Source organism: Equus asinus, chromosome 20 (genome assembly GCF_041296235.1).
Source record: "Equus asinus isolate D_3611 breed Donkey chromosome 20, EquAss-T2T_v2, whole genome shotgun sequence".
In the NCBI taxonomy this organism is placed as follows: Eukaryota; Metazoa; Chordata; class Mammalia; order Perissodactyla; family Equidae; genus Equus; species Equus asinus.
Genome location: NC_091809.1, coordinates 106,012,031 through 106,037,161, shown reverse-complemented (window position 1 = coordinate 106,037,161; position 25,131 = coordinate 106,012,031).

Below are 25,131 nucleotides of genomic sequence, written 5' to 3'. Positions count from 1 at the left end.
AAGAAAGCAGGAGGCTTAGTGGTTGGTAGCCCCAGTACAAAGTTAGGATCCTTGGCTAACTTTTTGATCTATAATCCTTTGACTGGAGAGGATGAGTATCAGTTGTAGCCCAAGACCAACTGCAGTGATGGAAATTACATTTGTCCCATTACTCTCTGCCATCCCTTTTCTAAGGTTTCCTCTCAGAAAAAGAGGCCAGTAGGAACCATCTAGGAGCTACAAGCTGGACTTGATGAAGAAGATGGTCCATGTAGTATTCATGAAAATATACCTTTCAGGTCTACCATGAGGTGTATTGTTGGCTGACAGCTCCAGAAGATTTCCATGTAAATTCAGAAGGGCATTTGTGCTAGGACCATTCTTTCCTTTGGCTGCTCTTCAGTGACTGAACACGGTGGAGATACTAACTCTGCACCATTCCTGCAAGATGTGGGATTCTTCTGACATGCAACTCTGACTCATGGGCTCTCCATTTGCCTGATCAAACTTTCTTAGAACTGCGCTGCAGTCTGAGACTTTTCCTACCCCATCTTTCTTACTTCTTTCCTCCTCTTCTTCAAAACTATCAGAACTTTATACTGGCTTGAAGCCTCTCTCTGCCTTTTTACGCATTCTCTTCTTTATCCCTCAAAAACATGTTCCCCAATAAATCTCTTACACATATAATTCTGTCTTATTTTCTCTTTGTCAAAAAACCTGAATTAACTAACATGTCATAAGAGATGCTAAGACCATCTTGGAGCAGGAACCATGTCTTAACTTTAAAGAGAATTGAACTCCATACCGTGTACAAACTAGATGTTTAATAATTGCACGTAAAAATTTTAAAAAGCATGGATGTATAAGTAGTTAAAAATCTATAATTTTGTGTAATTACTTCTATTCTTTGCTACTGTATGTAGTTGTGAAGTGACGTAACAGAGCAGCAAAGACAAAGGTAAAAGATGAAGCGATGAATTAAGCATCCACAGTCTGTAATTGAAACTCTTTCAAGAAGCTCAAAGAACATTCCGAAGTTATTGCTTTAAACGTGCTGAATAGTTTAGATGGTAATCAGTACAATTTAAGCAGAATATAAAAGTCAATAATTGCTTCTCTTACACTGAGGAATTTTTTTTATTAGTCTACTTAGAGACACAAGACATTGTACACACAGTTACTTAGATGGAGCCCAATCAGATTTCAGGATCACAAGTGAACATATGAAGATTTCTACCTGTGGTGCTGTGAGTTTATTAGTCGGTGTTTCTTCTACCTGAAGAGTTTAGAAAATGAAAAAGAAGAAAAATCAATTATTAATGAAATGACATGCTCAGCAGCTCTTTGTAACAGAGCTTTTAATGCTGCAAAAATTGTCCTGGCACAGCTACAGGTTACTGTCAGGTGGAATGTGAAAGATTGCCTTTGGCAATTAACAAGTATTAATTAACTTTGGTAGCCCTAGTATGCAGAATCATAATGACATAGGTATCAATGAACACTGCAGCAAATTCAATTGTGTTATTATGGTGCAACACTATATATTCATGCAATACCCTTTTTTGTTGTCAAGCTATTATTTAGGTAGGAGCTTGAGAGATTTTTGTTTGTTTCCTTTCTCTTTTTTTGTGATACAGTAAATAATTAGACCTGGTGTTACTCTTTCTATAGCAACATGAGGCTTAATTCTTTTTTTTTAAAACTGTCATTCAAGATATTGATTGATTGATTTTTGTGGTGAGAACACTTAACATGAGAGCTACCCTATTTACAAATTTTTAAGTGCACATTACAGTATTGTTAATTATAGGCACAATGTTGTACAATACATCTCTACAACTTCTTTATCTTGGGTGACTGAGACTTCATACCCAGTGAACAACATCTCCTCATTTCCCCCTCCCCCTAGACCCTGGAAACCAGCATTCTCCTCTCTGCCTCTATGAGTTTTCTGCTTTAGATACCTCATATAAATGGAATCATGAAGTATTTTTTCTTCTGTGACTAGCTTCTTTCACTTAACATAATGTCCTTCAGTTTGACCGATGTTGTTGCATATGGCAAGATTTTCTTCCTTTTAAGGCTGAATAATTTTACAATGTATGCATAGACTACACTTTCTTTATACATTAATCTGTCAACGGACGTTTCAATTGTTTCGATGTCTTAGCTATTGTTAATAATGCTGTAATAAGCAAGGGAATGCAGATATCTCTTCAAGATCCTGGATTTCAATTCCTCTGTATATATGCCCAGAAGTGGGATTGCTTGTAGTTCTATTTTTAATTTTTTCTGGAACTTCCATACTGTTTTCCATAGTGGCTGCACCACTTTAGATTTCCACCAAGAGTTTACAAAAGTCCCAATTTCTCTACATCCTCCCCAACACTTGTTACCTTTTTTTTTATATAGTCATGTGCCACATAATGAGGTTTTAGTCAACAGTGGACCACATATATGATAGCGGTCCCATAAAATTGGTACCATATAGCCCAGGTGTGTAGTAGGCTATACTATGTAGGTTTGTGTAAGTACACTCTATGATGTTTGCACAATGACAAAATCATCTAACCATGCATTTCTGAGAATGCATCCCCGTCATTCAGTGACTTGTGACTATAATAGCCACCTTAACAGGAATGAGGTGATATCTTATTGTGGTTTTGAAGTATCACACTTACTGATTTCAAAATATATTATAAATCTATGATAATTAAAACAGCAGTACTGTCAAAAAAGCCAACATATAGACCAATGAAACAGAACAGAGGGCACAGAAATAACCCATGCATATATTGATCTTTGACAAGGGTGCCAAGAATACACAATGGGGAAAGAATAGTTTTTTCAGCAAATAGTGTCAGGAAAACTGGATATCAACACGCAAAAGAATGAAATTGAACTCTTATCTTGTATCATATGTGAAAACCAACCTAAAATGGATTAAAGATTTAAATGTGAGATCTGAAACTGTAAAACTCCTAGAAGAAAATATAGGGTAAAACCTTCATGACATTGATCTTGGCAATGATTTCTTGGCTATAACACCAAAAGCACAAGCAACAAAAGCAAAAGCAGACAAGTAGGACTGTCTCAAACTAAAACATTCTGTAAAGCAAAGGAAAGAATCAACAGCATCAAGAGGCCATCTACAGAATGGAAGAAAATATTTGCAAACCATATATCTGATAAGGGGTTAATACCCAAAATATTTAAGGAACTTCTACAACTCAATAGCAAAAAAATGCAAATAACTCAGTTTGATTCTAAATAGATTAGACCTTGCTGATGCCAAGTAATGCTATATGTCATCATTTCAAAATAGGCACTCCCAAAAGACCTTCTCTACTAGACGACTAATTTGGGTGGGTTGAAAAAAAAGTATCATTGACTGAGTATTGAAAAAATTTTCTTTATCAGCTTGATTATAGTATATGTATAGTGAACTGATTGCATTGAAAGTGCACAATAAGATGAGTTTTGACAGTTGTATTTACCTATGGAAATATCAGCACAATCAAGATACAGAACAATTGCATCACCCACGAAAGATCCCTCATTCCACCTCACAGTGCAATTGTTCCTCCATCCGCAGCCCCAGAAAACCACTGATCTTCATTTTGTCATCAGATATTAGTTTTCACTTTAAAAAACTTTATATAACAGGAATCTCACCATATGTATTATTTTGGATCTGGCTTCTTTCACACTGGGACATGATTTTGAGTTCATCTATGTTGCTGTTTGTATCAGTACGTTGTTTCTTTTTTTATTGCTGAGTAGTATTCAATTGTATAAACGTACCAAGTTGAATTTATCCCTTCACCTCTTGTTGCACATTTGAGTTATTTTCCGTTTTGGGTTATTGTGAATAAAACTGTAAATATCGTTAATACATATCTTTGTTTACACATATATTCTCATTTCTCTTGGCAAATTTAGGGTAGACATATTAAATAGTTAAGAAACTAGTAATATCATTTCACATTTCCACCAACCGTGTATGACAGTTCCAATTGCTTCACATTTTGATGAAAAGTTGACAGTTTCAGTCAGGAGTTTTGATTTGCATTTCCCTAATAACTACTAATTTATATGTTAAGTGTTCATCATATATCTTCATTTGAAAAGTGTTCACATATTTTGCACATGTTTAATTTAGTTAGTTTTCTATCACTGAGTGATAAAAGTTATACATAGGTACTGATATTTGTATAAAAGACCCTTGTCAAATAAATGTTTTGTGAATCTGTTTTCCTAGACTCGGTTGTCTTCTTCATTTCCCCATAGTGTTTTGGGAAGAGTAATTTTCTTTGTATTATTTACAAAGATCCAATTTACACATTCTTTTCTTTTCAGTTCATGCTTTCTTTGTCCATGTCCCATCTAAAAATATCTTTGCTTTTGCCAATGCAAAAAACATTTTATCTTTTTTTCTTCTAGAAGTTTTATAGTTTAGTTTACACTTAGGACTATGATCACTTTCAAGTATATTTTTCATAGAATATAAAATAAGAGTTGATGGCCATTATTCTTCCACGTGGATATGTAGTTGTTTCAGCACAATACGTGAAAAAGACATTCTTTTCTTCTTTAAGCTGCCTTGGTGCTGTTGTGGGAAATTATTTAGCCATGTGTCTGTGGGTCTATTTTTAGAGTCTCTATTCCTCTGTAGATTCATAGGTGTATCCTTACATTATTACCACACTGTCCTGATTTCTGTACCTCTTTACTAAGTCTTGAAATCAGGTGCAAGTTCTCAATTTTGTTCTTTTTCTTGTTTTGGCTCCTCTAGAACATTTACATTCCCATGTAAATTTTAGAATCATCTCGTCAGTTTCTACAAGGAAGCTTGCTTGGATTTGAATAGAATAAAATTATATCTATAGATCAATTTGTGAAGAAATTTCATGCTAATAATATTCCTACCTTTATTTAGATCTTTCATTTCTCTCAACAGCATTCTGTAGTTTTCAGTTCAGATGTCTTATTTCCCTTTTGCTAAATTGTTCTTAAGCATTTTATGTTTTTCAGCACTTACAAAACATATTTAATTTCATCTTGCAATTGTTTGTTGCTAGTATAAAGATGCAATCAAATTTTTTAACATTAACTATGCAGTTGGCAAACTTGCTAAATTTTCTTATTAGTCCTAATAATTATTTTATGTTTATGTTCTACAAAATCAACTATAACATCTTCAAATAGATTTAATTTTACTTCATTCATTTTGATCTTTTTAACATGATTTTTTTTTCTTGCCTTTTTGCACTAACTAGAAGCTCCAATATATGATTAAATAGAAAGCATGATACTGGGCATCTTTTCCTTGTTCCTAACATTAGGAGAAAGTCGTTCAACATTTCATCATTGAGTATGTTGTAAGTCGTAGAGGGAAATGTTTTACAGGTAAAGGGATCAATAAGTACAGAGATTCAGAGACGAAGAAGAGTACAGTGTGCTGATAAATCTTCACACTATTTCATAAAGTAAGGGCAGAGAGAATAGGGCAGGAACTGGGGAGAGGTGAAGCTGGAGAAGCAGGCCCAGACATCAGGGGATTGGTTCAACATCTGTTCCTCATACATTCTCTATACTCACTTATTTGGATTGCCTCTTTTTAGTTCCTGCTTTAATTGCTGAATATCTTTTGGTTCAATTATCGAATTAACTTTGAGTTCAATAGTTTCTACAAATTCTCTCTGTGTTGCTACACCTTGTCTTCACCTACGATCACCATCTCTTGTAGATCCTAGCGCTACTGTATGAGTCTGGTTCAATCACACAACTACTTCTAGCTTCCAATCAGAATCTTTCATCTTATATTTGTCTCTGAAATGCAGATGGAGCCTATGGTGGGAAAAAAAAAAAGAAAAGGAAAAACAACTTTCTTCAAACATACTCCATGCTCGGTAGTTTATATACTGGTTGTTTTTCTAGGCCACTTTCACTGAGATCTTGTTAAGCAAATCCTCAGTTGAGGCCCATATGCATTAGAATGAGATTCCGTAATGTAGATGAGTCAGAAGAATTAACTAATCTGGAATAATCTGTGACACATCCCAGAGTGACAGGCATTCTCTGCCACACGTGGGTAGAATCATGAATGCCGCCGTACGTAGTTGAAGAAACGGAATTTAGATCTGGCAGCTGTCATAGTGGTTAAAAGCACAGACTTGAAAATAATTTATGCCTGGGTTTAAATCCTAACTCCTTCACTGGTCACCTCTGTGACTTTGGGAAATTTGCCTAAGTTGTCTAAACCACTTTTTTTTCTTTAAGTGCCTAAGACAGGTGTAAATAATACTGACTATATTGAAGACTTGCTGTGAGGGTGAAAGAGCTGTTTCTTAAAAAGTTCTCACAAATGATTCTGTCAGTGACCCACACACCCTCTTGGCCCTCACCGTTTCTGTTAAGGTCACTGGACTGCCATCTGCCAGCAGTAGTGTCTCTTTGCTGAAGGGCTTTATCTGGCCTCTTGAGCCTGTGTTGCTCATAGATGCGACAGATTAGAAGACTGGAGAATTATTCCTTGAGAGCAGCTGTTAACCAGTGATTGACAGAAGTAGGTAGACAAACATGCCAGCTCCTTCTCCACTATCGTGAAACAACTCTAAGCCGTGTTCCATGTTGACTCCCACTCTCCAATGGGTCTGAGCTCCAGTCAACTATAGCAGCAATGGGTTTGATAATTCCCTCTTGAGTGGTTTTCTTCCCTTCCCTGTCTCATGCATTAGGGATTAATTATCGGGTCCACTACGAGTGATAGGAAATAAGGGATTTATTATCGAGATGGGAAGTAACAAAATTGTGAGAGCTGGTGGAAAAGTCTGTGGAAGGCTCTTGCCTGTGCATTGTGTGGGGGACCTGATGTCGATCTAGGTCAGCAGGCCTGGAAGTCAAGAAAAGAAGCTTATGTGAAGTGAGGGGAAGAGACAGAGTGGAATCCATGAAGACAGACAGAGACCCACGTTTGGTCTCACTGTCTCTGACCTTGATGCACAAGTGATCTGCAGAAAGAGTGGGAGCTGTTTCCCATAGAACCGTACATGCATTGTCCAGGACTGCAAAAGCCCTGAGAGGCAGTATTGTGGGACCAGGAGGAGCTGCAGACCTGGCTGCTGCCACACAGTCACAAGGTGACCCAATGGGTCAATGAATGGTGCTTGAGTGACAGAAATCCCTGGCACTCCCCACTGACCTCCTAAACCCGATAGCTGCTCTTCCCTTCTGCCTTCCCATCTCATGCACGTTTACCTGTGGACAGCTTTAGCCTGGGACCACACAGCGAAGGGAATTGTGGGAAGCAGAGTGGACAGAGTACAAAATCACCATGCTTTGTTCTCCCCAAGAGATGTTTCCTTCATCATTAAAATAAACTATTTGTACTTGAATTCTTTTCTCTGGGTCTAGGGTTTGCTTCCGGGAGGAACCCAGTTTAAGACATTGCTTGACACAACATATGGCAAGAATTAAAAACCTGTGTTATTTATATTCCTAGTCACAGCAATCTTCCCTGATAATTGTTAAAACTAATATGTGGTCTTTCCATCTTCCAAATCCATTTTTCTCTAAAATTACAATGATTGTCACATTTTAGTACATACATATATACTAAATATCTATCTATCTGTCTAGCTGTATCTATCACCCTTAGACTTTTAGGATTGCATACATTGAGAATATGATTCAGGAGGTGCTTTGAGGCATAGAAACACCTATATGCTAAATAAACACCCTGGATGGTTGCGATGAAGGTAGCCCATGGACTACATTTCAGAAGCTCTGATCTAGTATATACATTTTTTCTAATTTTTATTCTATACAATGCTATAAGTGCTTTGGATTTCTAGTTTTAGATGAGATATAATCTTATTTATTTCTACCTTTCAATTGGTGAGGAAGATACAGAATCGATGAAAATAAGAAAGAAACTGATGCATATTTTCCCTGCCAGGAAGCACTAAATTGAATTATCTCATGGGACAGGCAAACACACGGAAATTTATCATTTTTAAGTATTTCATAGTATAATTTAAAAACACATCTAAAATTATTTTTAAAAGAAAACCTGTTGCATAACAAAAAATAATATTTAAATCCTTTAGCCAAATATTTCAAAATATACACAAAAACATAAATATATGAACTATATTACAACTTTCTACCTTTGAGAAATATATTAATTGCTTGGCATTGACACTGCTATTGGTAGGTTTAAAAAGGGACCAATAGAGCCATGCAAATTTTGGCAGGATTTCCCTTTCTCCCTGCCAATCCTATGCAAGTGGCCATCACAATCTGTCTGAGGGACCAGTTCCAGGAACGATGCTATAGTTAGAATGGCTCATTGACCTCTTCTAAGAGACTTTCAGGATGAATTCATCCTGTCTTATATCTGTGCTAACCTCACTGACCACAGAAAATTCAATACTCATAATTTATGCTTTATTTATCTCTGAAAACTCTTTTCCTGATCCTAGCTCCTGATGCCCCAAACTTTTCGTCTATGACCCCTGGGACTCATAACATGGCTTCAGCAAAATGACCTGTATCCAAATGTCTCGTCTGATTATCCCATTAACTTTCTCACTAACAGAAATCTGGCTGTCCTCTGGGGACACTGCACCAGATATAATCTCAGTCCAGGGAAAGTGTCATCTAGGTCCTTATTAACATTTGCATATCACTGTGACCCTCCCCTCCCTAACATCTTCCTTTGAAGCTCATGACATAACACTGTATCACCTGCTATATCATCTCCTTCCTGGATACCGTTTGTCATTCTCCTTCATTTCCTAATAGTTCTCTCTCTCTCTCCAATTCTTTGGCCTTTTATGTCTTTAGGCTTTCCACGTTCTGTGACCTTCAATCCCCTCTCCAAACACTACCATGCCTCATCTTTTTCTTTCCAGTAATTTCACATCATCCCAAATCTTAAAGCACCTCACTTTCCAATGGCTGCTACTGTCTGTGCATTTTACCCACTCTAATAGCTCAACTCCAAAAAAACTGTTTCCTCTTTGGCACATACTACCTATTGATCTTTCCATTGTCCACCATCTACCTCACATTCTTATTCCACTTGTTTCCTGCTTTGGATTCAATGACTTATTTGCTTATTGCCTTAGCTCCATTGCCTCTATTAACTGTCTGAGAACTCATGTAAACACACCTCCAATCTGAGTTCAATATTGATATCTCTCTACTCTTTTCCCATGAGTATAGAAAAATATGCCACCCTACTAACTGGTCTCAATTTAAATTTATGACCATATGAGACCACAGTAGGTCTCATAAATTCTGCTATATTTAAGCTGGTGAAGTCACTCTCCCCCTGTCCAGACGTTTATTTCACACATCTTACCTCCTCAAACTTCCAACGCACCCTCTCATTTCTCATTCTCTTGAAGAGAGTAAGGAAATCAGAAAAGAATTCCACATACTTACATCACTAAAACTACCAATTTGCCTTTATTGCTGTGCTTATATTATGCTTTATTCTTGAATTTCAATAGATACACTTTCCATGAGTATAAGGGCATCCCTTCATATGCATTTGTTCCTATTTTTCTTGCCTATTCAAGGACTTTGTACTAAAAGTTCTTCTTCTTTTTTAGTTATTCTCAATTTTTACCTCTCTACTTACACATTACCATCACTGTACACCAACAATATAAGTTTACTAAACCCTTGTCTGAATCTACATCCCTACCTGGCTACCTATCCTACGTCCTATCTCTGCTCCTCTTTCTAACAAAACTCTTTGAAGAGTTGTCCATACTCATAGTCTCTACTTCCTCTGCTCTTATTCATTCTTGAGCCCACTCTACTCCATTAGAGCTTGGTCTCTCTGCTAGTTTTCTCATATAATTTACCACTCTCCTCTTGACCCCTCCATTCCCAGCACTGTGGCCTCCTTGCTCTTTCTTGACCATACCAAGAAAACTCCAGTCTCAAAGTCTTTGTATTTATCATTTACTCCACCTGGAAGACTCTTTCCAAGGTTCAATAGGACTCGCTTTAGGTAGAAATTTGGAAGGTAGATACTCAACTGTTTCTATTCTCACAAAAAGCTGGTGGAGATTCACCAACAAAGTAAATATTGGTAGGAGAGGACAAAGAAATGGGAAAATTGTGGGGGGCTTTGAGAACAAACAGCCAAGTAAGGAAAGGTTCCCTGCTTTGAGGGTGTGAATATTTCAGCTCCTCTGAATTGTGTGCTTTTTCTTTAAGATTTTCCAAATTTGAATCTACAAATTTGTAGATCTTTGGTAGGGCAGAGATTTATGTCTGTTGTATGTGCACCATGACCATGTACATAGTTGCAAAGTGCAAATCTGTCATAGCAGTTTCAACAAACACTAAACAGACAGTGTTTTGTTGAATTTAAATTTCTTCACCCAAATTCAAAGTGGTTTATTTGGGGCCACACTAGTAGGAAAATTAAAAAGATCTTTAAGATGTCTGTTTTAAAATAATAAAGTCAAAATGCTTCTTTATTAAAGTATCTATTGTTTACTCTTTTATACTTCTTTTATTAATCCTGGGTCTAACCTTTAAGTGTTTAAAACCTGGAAAATGATAGGTCTGTCTAGGGCTCAATAATAAATGGATCTTTCTGTTTGACCTAAATAAGTTTCTGATAACTGAAATCCTTTGACAACCAGATTGGTAAATCAATTCAGGGCAATAAGCGCTTACTAAGTATCTCTTTGCAAGATACTGGGCAAAAGGGCATCATTAAAAAAGTATCATAAAGCCAAGGAATTCCACCTAAAAGCCTAAAACGAATAAAAAAGAAACAAACACACAAACAAAAAGGCAAATAGACAACTTTCCCTAGCAAGCAGTTGCTCTGTTGTCTACCAGGGCAGACCAGACCCAGTGGTCTCTTGGATGATCTGGCTTCCTCCTTGGTCGTGGTTCATTCTGCATGTATTCTAGCCCACTCTGCGTTATCAATCAACACTTCACTAATTTTCCACTTTTCAGAATTTTATTGAATCATCTATCTATAGCCCCATTCCTACCTTTTTATTGTTAATATTACTAAAATTTTATACTTTAAGGATATCTTAGGAAAAAGAAGTATACCACTGTGTTCAATCCATCACCTTGAATGAGAAATCTAGATTTTCTTCTGGTTAATTATAGCTGTTTTTTTCTATGGTGCTCTAATCCCCTCCCATGACTTCCACTAACATCTATGTGCTGATCACTCACAAATCTGTTTTCTGGAAATTTATTGTTAGCATTGTCATAAAAAAATTGGAACAATTGTGGCGTTTGTTTTACAGGCAGTAAAGAACTGTCTATCAGTTTGAAGAACCAGAAGCCCAATAGTTAACCACGTAACCCCACTTAGTTCCCCCCAAAACACCTGAAACTTAACATGTATAAAACCCAACAACTTATCTTTTTCCACAGCTCGCTAATTAATGTTGAGTGACAGAAGTGGTAGAAATAGAAAAGATGGGATTGATTCACAAGACATACTAAGAAGTATTGACAGAGTTTTGTGACTGTTAAGACATGAATGTTGATGGAAAGATCAAAGATAATCTGAAGGTTTCTGTTTTGGCTTTCTCCTTAATTTTTGGCGTAGTGGATAGTGACACCATTAACTAAGTGAAAACATCATTGGGGTTGGAAAAGATGAGGGAGTCAATTTCTGGATAAGTTAATTTTTAAGTACCTGTGGAATGTCCAGATAAAGAAACCAAACTTCATTTACCATGATAAAAAGTATGTTTTATTTGTAAGATGGTCAGCCGTCTGATTTGCTGGGACTGTTCTGTTTTAGCACTGAAAGTTTGCCATATCGGGAAGCCCCTCAGTCCTGGGCAGACTGGAAGAGATGGTCCCCCTAGTTTTGTAATACAGATAAGTTCCAGGAGACATTATATTGTTTAACTGTTGTCTCAAAATTGTTCAATTGAGCAAAAGCTTCTAGAGCAGTGCTGTCCAATTTATGTATAATATGAACCACAAATGTAAGTCATACATGCAACCTTAAATTTCTCCCAAAATCATTGATAAAAAAGATTAAGAACTGGGTGAGATTAATTTTACTAATGCATTTACTGTAACCCAGCAAGTTCAAAATATAATCATTTCAACAAATAATCAACATAATTTATTATTAATAAAATATTTTACATTATGTATTTGTAAGTTATTAATATCATCATGTTAAGACTTTGAAATCAGATGTGTATATTGCAATATATCTTATTTCGATTCAGATTAGCCATATTTCAAGGCTTAATAGTCACATACGTATGTTCTGGTTACTATACTGAACATCTTACTTTTGAAGAAACCTATGAAAAAACAGATGTGCCCAATATGGACTAACTGGTGTGTTTTAGGCACTATGGTGGAATCGTTGAGAGAATGGAGTGTGGAAAGTAAACATGAATATATTTAAGTTCTATCTTGCTATTTATTGGCTGAGAGATGTTGAGGGAATATTGAAAATCTTTCCAAGTTCCAGACTATGTGTTATTGCATGTACTGTGTTTAGCACACATGGAACATATAATAAATTAATAACATATTAGATGTTTCGTTCCTATTTCATTAATTTGGTTATTACATTTGAAAATATGTGTTTGTGAAAATAACAACAAAGGAAAAAATCATCTGGTTGATGGTGGCCTACATTAAATCTGCTGTCTTATGATCACAGCACAGGAGCAGAGCCTTCCTTATGAAGTCTGTTTCCTATGATTGTGTGAATTAATTAAGTGCTAAAGAAGAGATTAAGCATAGTGTACTCTCATAGTAGAAATTTAGTAAAAAAAGGTGGATTATAACAGAATCCATTTTGAACTGTTTTTAAAGTCTCGCCCTCTGTCCTTTCGTTCTCTCTCTCAAAAAATGGAGTTCCATATTACTTAGAACTTTCGAATATCCGTTTAACAGTATGCGTACCATGTAGCAGCAACCATCATTATCACACATGCCAATTAATTCATGGTTTTTACTAGTATAGAAATTTATAATATAAGCAGTTAGATTATTTTAGTGAAAAATATATACATGTAATTTCAGTCCTATATTTGTAGAATTTCAAAGGTTTATAAAGGAATTATTTATGCTCTTTATTCAATTTTACTTTCCTGCATTTTCGAGGCTACAACCTATGTTCGAGTGCTGTTTGCGATGTATAATTCTAAATGACTTGGAATATCTTGTTCTTGAATGAAGTTTAAAGTACACGTATTTAATCAAATTTAGAGCACCTTGTAGGGTACATTCTTATTGAATTTAAATAAGTCTAATTCAATAAAATCTTTTAAGTGCTTCTTACATTCCATATGTTTTGCTATATTCTGGAGGTACAAAGACAAATAGGACATTGGTCCTGATCAAGGATATCACAAACAAGCATAGGAGAGAGACACCCTTAAAACAACTCACATGCATGTGCACACACCCCCCCCCCCAAAATCCGTGCTCTGAGATGATGCATGCTTAATTAGTAAAGTGATATGAGGCACAGTGGACAGAAAGAATAACTTTGCCAGAAAGTATCTGGGAAATCTACAAAGGGAATGATATTTGAGCTGTAACTAGAATGGCTAACATGTATGCAGCACATAAAAAGAGAGGGCGGTGGAGAAAAGAAGCTTTCAAGCTACAGGAGTGGGCTGAGCAGAGCACTGCGACTGGAGTGAGGGATTTGCTCCTGGCAGAGTCATCTTGTGTAGTTAAATACACAAATTGTACCTCCATAGTAGCTGGAAATGAGGCTGGAATTTGAAGCTTGGTTCGTTTTGTAAAGTGTTTGAATCAGACGCCTCCCTACAGTTTCACTTTCAAAAATATATGTTGTTATTTCTTAACTAGTTCATACCCTTTCTACTTTCTTTTTATAAAGTACTAAACTCTTAAGGAGTTTAGAGGGATCCACATTTTTTTGCAATCTACTTAATTACAATTTTTACTGAAGTAATATTAGTTATAATGGCATCTAGACTACATTATAGAGCATACAATTTATGTATTAAAACATCTTGTGTTATACAGACCTATATAAATTAAACATTCAAACCACACGGGTCTGCATAAGTAATGTTTCCATCTACACAGGCCCGCCCCCATCTTTGTCTCTTTGATGGTGACCATTCTAACAGGTGTGAGGGGATATCTCATTGTGGTTCTGATTTCCATTTCCCTAATGATTGGTGATGTTCAGCACCTTTTATTGTAGCTATTGGCCATTCGTGTTACTTACTTGGAAAAAGGTCTATTCTATTTGTACATTTTTGATTGGATTACTTGCTTTTTGCTGTTGAGTTGTATGAGCTCTTTATACATTTTGGGTATTAACCCTTATCAGATGTGATTTGCAAATATTTTCTCACATGTTAACTTTTCATTTTGTTAATTGTTTCCTTTGTTGTGCAGAAGCTTTTTGGTTTGATGTAGTCCTGCTTATTTATTTTTGATTTTGTTGCTTGTGCTTTAGATGTCATATCCAAAAAAGATCTGTGTCAAGATTTTATTCCTATGTTTTCTCCTAGGAGTTTTATGGTTTCAGATCTTACATTTAACTCTTTAATCTATTTTGAGTTACTTTTTGTGAGTGGTGTAAGATAGGGGTGTAGTTTTATTCTTTTACGCATGAGTGTCCAAATTTCCCAGCATCATTTATTGAAAAGGGTATCTTTTCTCCACTGAGTATTTTTGCTCCTTTGTCAAATATTAGTTGACCAAATATGAGTGGGTTTATTCCGGCCTCTCAGTTCTATTCCATTGATCAATGTGTCTGTTTTTATGCTAATTCCATACTGCTGTGATTTCTGTAGCTTTATGATATAGCTTGAAATCAGGAAGGGTGATGCTTCTCTCTTCGTTCTTTCTCAGAATCGCTTTGGCTGTTCAGGGTCTTTTGTGGTTCCATATACATTTTAGTGTATTTTTTTTCTTTTTTACTTCTGTCAATAATACCATTGGAATTTTTATAGGGATTCTGTCGAATCTATAGATGGATTTGGGTAGCACGGACATTTTAACAATATTCATTCTTCTGATCTGTGAACACAAGATATTCTTCCATTTATTTGTGTCTTCTTCAATTTTTTCCATCAATGTCTTGAATTTTCAGTGTACAGATCTTTCACCTCCTTGGTTAAATTTATTCCTAACTATTTTACTCTTTTTGATGCTGTTGTAAATGGGATCATTTTCTTTGTTTTTTTAGATAATTCATTGTTAATTCATAGAAATTCTGTATCCTGCAACTTTACTGAGTTTGTTAATTAGATCTAACAGATTTTTGGTGGAGTCGTTAGGGTTTTCTGTATATAAAATCATGTCATATGCAAATAGAGACAATTTAACTTTTGCCTTTCCAATTCTGATGCGTTTCATTTCTTTTGCTTACCTAATTGCTCCAGCAAGGACTTCTAGTACTATGTTGAACGAGAGTGGTGAGAGTGGGCACCCTTCTCTTGTTCCTGATCTTAGAGGAGAAGCTTTCAGTCTTTCACTGTTCAGTATGACATTAGCTGCGGGCTTGTCATATATGGCCTTTATTATGTTGAGAGAGACTAGATGAAATTTTGAGTGACGAGATTTGGCACAATCCATTTGGTCTTTTACACCACCTTGTTTGGTACGTGTTTTGTAGTAACAAGCAAAATTCTAGAATTTGAAGAGACTTTGGTTTTATTCTAATTTACTTCAATATGTTCAGCTTTATATTTTAACTCATTTTTTAAACCTACTTCTTTCCTTGTTTATGACCTACATTTTCTCCAAATGAGAAATGCTTATATAGCATTAAAATACCTATTATAAGGGCTTTATTATTTGTAGGAGAAAAATCCATAATTTTTTATTGTATATTATATAAACTTAAAAACATTCTGTCTGTTCATCTCAATGTTTACTTACTTTTCTACATTTTGATATAATCTACCAATTTAATTTGAAATTTAATTTAATCTATTAATTGAATTTCTTAACCTATTTTCTTTTTAAATATTTATGGTCAGACAGTAGTACACAGCATTCAAATATTTCAAGTTAAGGTACATTCTATGAATAATAAAAAAATGATATAAAACTCGTGATTACAGCTATGCAAAATTATAGATGCATATAAAGAAAGACTGGAATGGAACATAGGCAAAAAGTTTTTTTGCAAGAAAGTGGAATATCTACTGATTATTTTTTCTTTTGATTTTTGCTGTTATTACAATACTGTCTCTAGAATACTTTTAAAATAAAGCACTGTAAATGTAAATGTCCATAATAAACTGTACTCTTTTCCTACTCTCCAGAGCTTGTCTAAGATGAGATGGTTCTTGGCCTAGAGAGATGGAGAATTAATGGTAAGCTCAGCAGGGGACTCATAGGCAACCAGCGAGTGGTTTTGGAAAAGCTGCTCCCTGAATTAGGCACAGACGGGACACACAGTAATAAAGACACTGTTTCCTTATCAAGTTTTAACCATGTAAGAAATAACAGACTTTATGACTTTAATGCATTTTTTTTAGTTTCTTTGCAAATACTAGTCTCCATCTACCGCCACCTATGCCATTAAACTTAAGGAGAAATAATCATACACACAGGATTTTGAAGCTGGAAGACATGGCAGAAGCTGCTATTTTCAACTCTACCTTAGATAGAGCTCTAAAACCAGAAATAATCTAACCTTTTAGTATAAACACAGTTTTTAAAAAATAAATTCATAAAAGTGTTGATCTTTTAATCGCCCATAATTAACAGAATCACAAGTTGTTCATTTCCGCATTTTGAGTAGGATGCCTTCTACCACAGACAGCACTTGAGGCAAAACTCAGTGTTCTTTGATAATTTGTAGCCTTGCAATTTGGCTGTGTAACCCTCCCACTCACTGTCATTCTGCATTTTTGCTTAGATTAATTACAATATAGTACATTAAAAGCCAAATAGAGCTGGGTAGCCATGTAGGGCAGTAATGGTGACAAGATTTGAGTCTAAGATTTCCAGGAAGAGTAGATTTTATTTTATTCCTGTCATGACCTTACAAATACTGCACAATATTCCCATAACAAAGTATTTATACAGAAAGAACTTGTACATTGGTCATCTAAACTTTTTCGCTTAGGTGGTAGTTTACTACAGAGCTGAAAAGCTGTCTGGCTTTACTGGGATTCTCTTTCTTCATATGAGATTGCCTTTTCATTCCAGAACAGAAATCTAGCTCATTCTTTTTAATGGTTTTGTAATATTCCATTGTGTGGCTCTACTGCAATTTGTTTCACTGGTCACTCATTAATGCAAGGTTAGGTTGCTTATGCTCATTTGTTATTACAAGCAATGCTGCATACGTATTTCTACTACTTTATGTGCTTTTATGATCATATCTATAAAATAAATTCCTAGAAGTGGACTTGTTGGGGTCAAGTGGAGGTGCATTTTCAATTTTAAAATATTGTCAATTGCACTCTAAAGAGTTCCAGAGTTATATTATTTTGCATGTTTTGCCATGCTTTTATTAGTATTAGGCAATATCAAGCTTTGTGTTTTCTGTCAATCTGATAATTGAAAAAATTGGTCTTGAGATATATTTTATCAGTTAGTTGTGAACTTTATTTGAAGATTCTGTGAGAACTAAATACAGATTTGTCTTTATCACAGCTTCTCAAGTGGAATATTGTTAGCAGAGAATTGGCAACCTTTAAGGGACAAGAGGATGCTTGGATGGTGCTTTGTAGATCTCGTGAATGCTGCTCATTATTCCCTTAATGAAAATTCTACAAGAAAATGAACTGTATGATATTTTTGGCTTCTTAAAAATAAATGAGATAATGCAAGAAAGCAACTTGTAAAAGTTGAAATAAATTGTTTCATGAACTAGGAGAATGTAAGTTCTTGAACATGAAGAGACATTATGAAATTCACTTTGGCAAGTAAGGACATTTCCTTTGAATGACCACTCACTGGAGATTTTTTTGTCCAAGAAGTAATAAGGCTATATTTCTATCTAGCCTACCTCTCTCCCCTGAAAGCTTAACACAATATGAGTTCAGTAGCGGCTTGATTGATATCTAGTTGCAGATAAAAGAGGCCTGCTCTTTTGGTATGAAGGAGAATTTACCAGGACCAGTCTTCTCAAGGGATGGGCCTGAGGCGAGCTTCGCTGAGTCTGGTGGAGTTCTGCTCTGGCTAATCCCACTGAACTCGTTACAGCCTGAGAAAGCTTCTCTTTGACAGAAAACCCCTGCCCTGTTTGAAATCTCAAATCTCTAAATAATAATCAGTTTCACTAAGGCTGTAGTTCCTTCCCTAATATCTTCTCTCTCCAGCCAGTTCAAATGTAGCATATTCAAGTTGAACACATACCGAGAAGCAGTGTTATTCATTTTAAACATTATTAACATAGCCAAATATTTAAAGGAGATAAAAATAAAAACTGAAATGGCAAAGAAGTTGATAATAGTTCATGGCTGTTTAGTCTCACATGACTTTTAAATCCCACTGGAAGAATGGTTTTGAATTTTATGGTGTTCTTTTGATAAAACTACTCAATTACTATTTGTGTATAAACCACAGATGGGAAAACTATTGAACATCTTTTAAAATGATGCATACATAAGGCTGCCACTCCTAAAAAGTGTTATAACATCATTAAGGTGACTGAATGGACCCTAGAGAAGTCCACCCCCATCTTTCTACACCTACGAAAAATCCATGTTGCTCACAAAACTAAAAAGACCCTGTAACACCTAAACAACAGGAACTCCTGGTGCCTAGTATGGAGCTCTTCACGGAATATGAAAGTAATGAAAAAATCATGAGTTAAAAAATAGCCTTTATAGTGGATCTATATAGATGCAAATGAGTCTAAATAAAAATCTCAGCAGTTTCTTTTTTTAAATTGGCAAAATTACTTTAAAATTTAATGGCAATGGAAATATCCACAAATGTTGTCTCCAAGAAGTACACAGCTGGACGTTCAGAGTTCTGATAGCAGGACTGTTGTGAAGGGACAGTAATTAAGACAGTATGAAATTGGATAGACAAACAGACAAACAGGATGAAATAGTAAGTATGAACTCAAGCTCACACATACCCAGCTATTGTTTTATGGCGCTAGTGACACTGGAGCATATGGGTGAAAAGATAGTCTTTTGAATAAGTAATGCTAGGTCATTTGGAGTTCATATAAAAAAATAAATAAATGTTGATCTCTATCTTACACCATACACAAAAATCAATTCTAGATGGATTGTAGATCTAAATGTGATAGTTAAGCAATAAGGCTTTTAGGAGATTAATATAGGAGAATATACTTATTAGCTATGAATAGGCAAAGACTTCTTGCAACAAAAAAAGCACTAACTAGGAGTGACATCAGCAACATGATGGTGTCAGCAGTTCCCTTTGTCTCTCCCCCTTCTAACTACAACTAAATGGACATTCATTAATCAATGGAGGATACCCACAAAGCACCTCAGGACACCTGTGAGACCAGTGCTGCTACACATCAGAAGGTGGGCAGACTACCTCCTGGGAGGAGGTGGAGATAAATGAGAACTCTCTGGCCCCCACACAACTCAGTACCCTCTAGCGACTACTCTCCCAACTGCTGCACTCATAGCACTGCTGCGGCTCCTAGGGTGGCCATGTGCATCAGCATGACTGTGGAAACAGGTGACTGCAGCCCTGAGGCCCCTATGATTGCTCTTTGTTCTGGTGGGAAAACCCACAGGCCCACCTCAGACCCAGGGAGTGACTCAGATTCAGACCCAGTAGGAAGTCCCCACCCACAAAGCACAAAGGCTCGTATGATTTAGGAGCAGACACAGTGCAGCTACGAGTCTGGGAGAACAAACCCCAGCTGCCTTAAACACCCATAGCTCTGCTGCAGCCCTGAAGTGGCAAGTGAGACCCAGCGGGACCATGGGAGCGGGTGGTGACAACCCTGAGCACCAGCATGATTGCTCTTTGGTCAAGTGGGAAAAACCACAGCCCTACCACAACCCCAGGTTCCAGTGGGGAGGCCCTGCCCACAAAGCACAAAGCCTGCTACAACTTAGGAGAACACAATGGTGCAGGTGCATCCTGGGCAAAAGTGACTCTGGCTGCTGCAAATGTCCACAGTATCACAGTAGCCCTGAAGGTGCAGTACAACTGGTGGGACTGTGGGAGTTGCTGGCAGGAGTCCTGAGACCCTGTGTGATCACTCTCTTGAATGGTGGGAGACTCTACAATCTCACCATGGCCCAGCTAGTGGCACTGGTTCAGACCCAGTGGGGAGGCCCCAACCACCAAGCACAACAGCTGGTAAAACCTAAGACCAGTGGCAGAGCTGCAAGTCTGGGAAAACAAGTTCCCAGCTGCCTTGAAAGCCCATAACACCACTGCAGTCCCTAAGGGAGGAGTATGTCTAGGCAGTAGCAGGCAGCAGTAGCCTGGAGCCCTCATTTGATTGTTCCCACAGTTGACAGGAGACCCCACAAGGCTACTGTGATCCCAAGAAGTGGCCCAGGCTTGGACAGGAAAAGCTGATGGGATGCTGGTGGGCACAGATTACACAGCTCCTACTCCCTCCCCCAAGTGGCAGCAAGTGGAAGCCATGCCCAAATTCTATCTCTATGCAGAGGTACAAATCCACACCACCAAGCAGTATAAAAAAATATATTAAATCTCCAGAACAGAAGGAAAATGACAAGTACCCAGAAATCAGTTCTGAAGACACAGAAATCTATAACCTAAATGACAAAGAGTTCAAAATATCTATCATTAAAAACTCAATGAGCTAAAAGAGAATACAGATAGACAACTCAATGAGTTCAGGCTCTGCTTCACAAAAGAGCTTGAAACTATAAAGAAGAATAAATCAGAAATGTTGATTGGAAAGCAGAATGGTTGAGATAAAGAAAAATCTGGACTCCTTGAACAGGAGACCTGATAATTATAGAGGACAGAATTAGCAATCTGGAGGACAGGAAATGCTTCAGATAGAGGAGGAGAGAGAACTAAGACTAAAAAGAAATGAAGAAACTCTCTGAGAAATATCTGACAATTCGGAAATGCAACATAAAGATTATAGGTATCCCAGAGGGAGAAGAGAAGGAGAATGGAGCAGAAAGCTTGTTCAAGGAAACAACAGCTGAGAATTTCCCAAACCTGGGGAGGGAGCTGGAAATCCATGTGACAGAAGTCAATAGATCTCCAAACTTTATTAATGTAAGAAGACCAACTCCAAGGCATATAGTAGTAAAGCTGGCAAAAGACAAAGACAAAGAAAAATATTAAGGGCAGCAAGGCAGAAGATAATAACCTAGAAAGGAACTCCTATCAGGCTGCCAGTGGATTTCACAGCAGAAACCTTACAGGCTAGGAAAGAGTGGAATGATATTTTCAAAATTCTGAAAGACACAAATTTTCAACCAAGAATACTCTATCCAGAGAAAATATCCTTCAAATATGATGTAGAAATAAAAACTTTCCCAGATAAACAAAAGTTAAGAGAGATCATCACCACAAGACCACCCCCTACAAGAAATCCTCACAAAGGCCCTCATACCAGGAAAAGAAAAAAAGAAAGGGGTTACAAAACCTGAGCAAGGAGATAAGTAGATAGAAAAATCAGAAAATTGTAGCTCTTCATCAGAACAGGTTAGCAAATGCTTAATTATAATATTAAAGATAAAGGGAAGGGAAACACCAAGAACAAAAATAATCTTGTCATTTTAACCACAAACTCACAACACAAGATGAAATAAGATATGACAATAACAACTTAGAAAGGGGAAAAGGAGGGGTTAGAACTGGCTTAGTCTAAGGGAATAAGAGGTTATCAGAAAATGGGCTATCTCATCTATGAGATTTTTTTATACAAACCACATGGTAACCACTAAACAAATAATTAGAACAGAGACACAAATGATAAATAAAGACAAAACTAAGAAAACTTGTGCAGAAAACTACCTAACTGAGTTGGTAGTCTGAAATACATGGGACAAGAAACAAAGGAAATGCAGAAGAAGAAAAAAACGAGCGATAAAGTGGCAGCATTAAGCCCTCGTATATCAATAATCACTCTAAACGTAAATGGGTTGAATTCTCCAATCAAAAGACACAGAGTGGCAAGATGGATTTAAAAAAAAAGACCCAATAATATGCTGCCTCCAGGAAACACATCTCAGCGCCAAAGACAAACACAGACTCAGAGTGAAGGGATGGAAGACGATACGCCAAGCTAATGGTGAACAAAAGAAAGCAGGTGTTGCCATACTTATATAAGACAAAGTAGACGTCAAGACAAAACAGGTAAAGAGAGACAAAGAGGGGCAGTATACAATGATAAAAGGGACACTCCACCAAGAAGGCATTACACTAACAAATACTTATGTACCCAACACAGGAGCACCAAAGTACATACAGCATCTACGAAAAAACTTAAAATGAGATATTAATAAGCACACAATAATAGTAGGGAACATCAACACCCCACTTACACCAATGCGTATACCACCCAGACAGAACGTCAACAAGAAAATTGTAGAATTAAATTAAAAACTAGACCAGATGGGCTTAATAGATAACTGTAGAATGCTCCATCCCAAAACAGCAGGTTATACATTCTTCTCAAGTGCACATGGAACATTCTAAGGATAGACCATATGTTGGGAAACAAGGCAAACCTCGAGAAATTTAAGAGGATTGAAATAATATTAATCATCATTTCTGACCATAATGCTATGAAATTAGAAGTCAATTACAAGAAAAAAGCTGGGAAAGGGGCAAAGATGTGGAGATTAAACAACTGCTACTGAACAACCAATGGATCATTGAAGAAATTAAAGGAGAAATCAAATATTATCTGGAGACAAATGAAAATGAAAATACACCATAACAACTTATTTGGGATGCAGCAAAAGTGGTCCTAAGTGGGAAATTCAACTTAACAAACAAGAAAAATATCAAATAAGCAATCTCAAATTACACCTAACTGAGTTAGAAAAAGAAGAACAAACAAAGCCCAAAATGAGTAGAAGGAGGGAAATAATAAAAAAATAAGAGCAAAAATAAATAAAATTGAAACAAAAAAGACTGTAAAAAGGATCAATAAAACAAAGAGCTGATTATTCCAGAAGATAATCAAAATTGACAAACCCTTAGCCAGGCTCACTATGAAAAAAAGAGAGAAGACAAATAAGTAAAATTAGAAATTAGAAAAAGGAGAAATTACAAGGGATACCACAGAAATACAAAAGATTATAAGGGAATACTATGAAAAACTATATGCCAACAAATTGGACTATCTAGAAGAAATGAATAAATTCTTAGATTCTTACAACCTCCCAAAACTGAATCAAGAAGTAGAGAATCTGAATAGATCAATCACAAGTAAAGAGATTGAAACAGTAATCAAAAACCTCCCCCAAAATAGAAGTCCAGGACCAGATGGTTTCTCTGGAGAATTCTACCAAATATTCAAAGATTTAATATGGATCCTTCTCAAACTATTCCAGAAAATTGAGGAAGATGGAACACTTCCTAACATATTCTACAAGGACAACATCACCCTGATACCAAAGTCAGACAAGGACAACACAAAAAAGGAAAATTACAGACAAATATCTCTGACGAACATTGAGGCAAAAATTCTCAACAAAATGTTGGCAAACTGAAAAAAGATCATACATCATGATCAAGTGGGATTTATACCAGGGACACAGGGATGGTTCAACATCTGCAAATCAATCAATGTGATACACCACGTTAACAAAATGAGGAATAAAAACCACATGATCATCTTAATAGAAGCAGAGAAAGCATTTGACAAGGTCCAAAATCCATTTATGATAAAATCTCTCAATAAAATGGTTATAGAAGGAAATTACCTCAACATAATAAAGTCCATATATGACAAACCCACTGCCAACATCATACTCAATGGGGAAAAACTGAAAGCCATCCTTCAGAGAACAGGAACAAGACAGGTGTAGACACTCTCACCACTCTTACTCAACAAAGTACTGGAGGTTTTGGCAAGAGCAATTAGGCAAGAGAAAGAAATAAAAGGAATCCAAATAGGCATTAAAGAAGTCAAACTCTCACTGTTTGCAGATGGCATGATTTTATATATAGAAAACTCTAAAAAATTCATTGGAAAGTTATTACAAATAATCAACAATTTTAGCAAAGTTGCAGGGTAAAAAAATCAACTTACAAAAATCAGTTGCATTTCTATACTCTAATAACAAACTATCAGAACTCAAGAACACAATGCCATTCACAGCCACACAGAAACAATAAAATATCTTGGAATAAATTTAACCAAGGAAATGAAAGACCTCTATAATGAAAACTATAAGACTTTACTGAAAGAAGTTGATGACAACATAAAGAAATGGAAAGACATTCCATGCACATGGACTGGAAGAATAAACATAGTTAAAATGTCCATTCTACCTAAAGCAATTTGCAGATTCAATGAAATCTCAATCACAATCTCAATGACATTCTTCATGGAAATTGAGCAAAGAATCCCAAAATTCATCTGGGGCAACAAAAGATCCTGAATTGCCAAGGCAATCCTGAGAAAAAAGAACAAATCCCTGATTTCAAAATATACTACAAAGATATAGTAGTCAAAACAGCATGGTACTGGGACAAAAACAGGCACACAGATCAATGGAACAGAATTGAAAGCCCAGAAATAAAACCACACATCTACAGACAGCCAATATTTGACAAAGGAGCCAAGAACATACGATGGAGAAAAGAAAGTCTCTTCAATAAATGGTGTTGGGAAAACTGGACAGACACATGTAAAAGAATGAAAGTAGACCATTCTCTTATACCATTCACAAAAATAAACTCAAAATGTATCAAATGTATCAAAGACTTAAAGGTAAGACCTGACACCATAAAACTTCTAGAAGAAAATATAGGCAGTATACTCATTGAAATCAGTCTTAAAAGGATCTTTTCAAACAGCATGTCTTCTCAGACAAGGGAAAAAAAGAAAAAATAAACAAATGGGACCTATCAGACTAAAGATCTTCTACAAGGCAAGGGAAACCAGGATTTAAACGAAAAGACAACCCACCAACTGGGAAAAAATATTTGCGAATCATATATCCAACAAGGGGTTAATCTGCATGATATGTAAAGAACTCACACAACTCA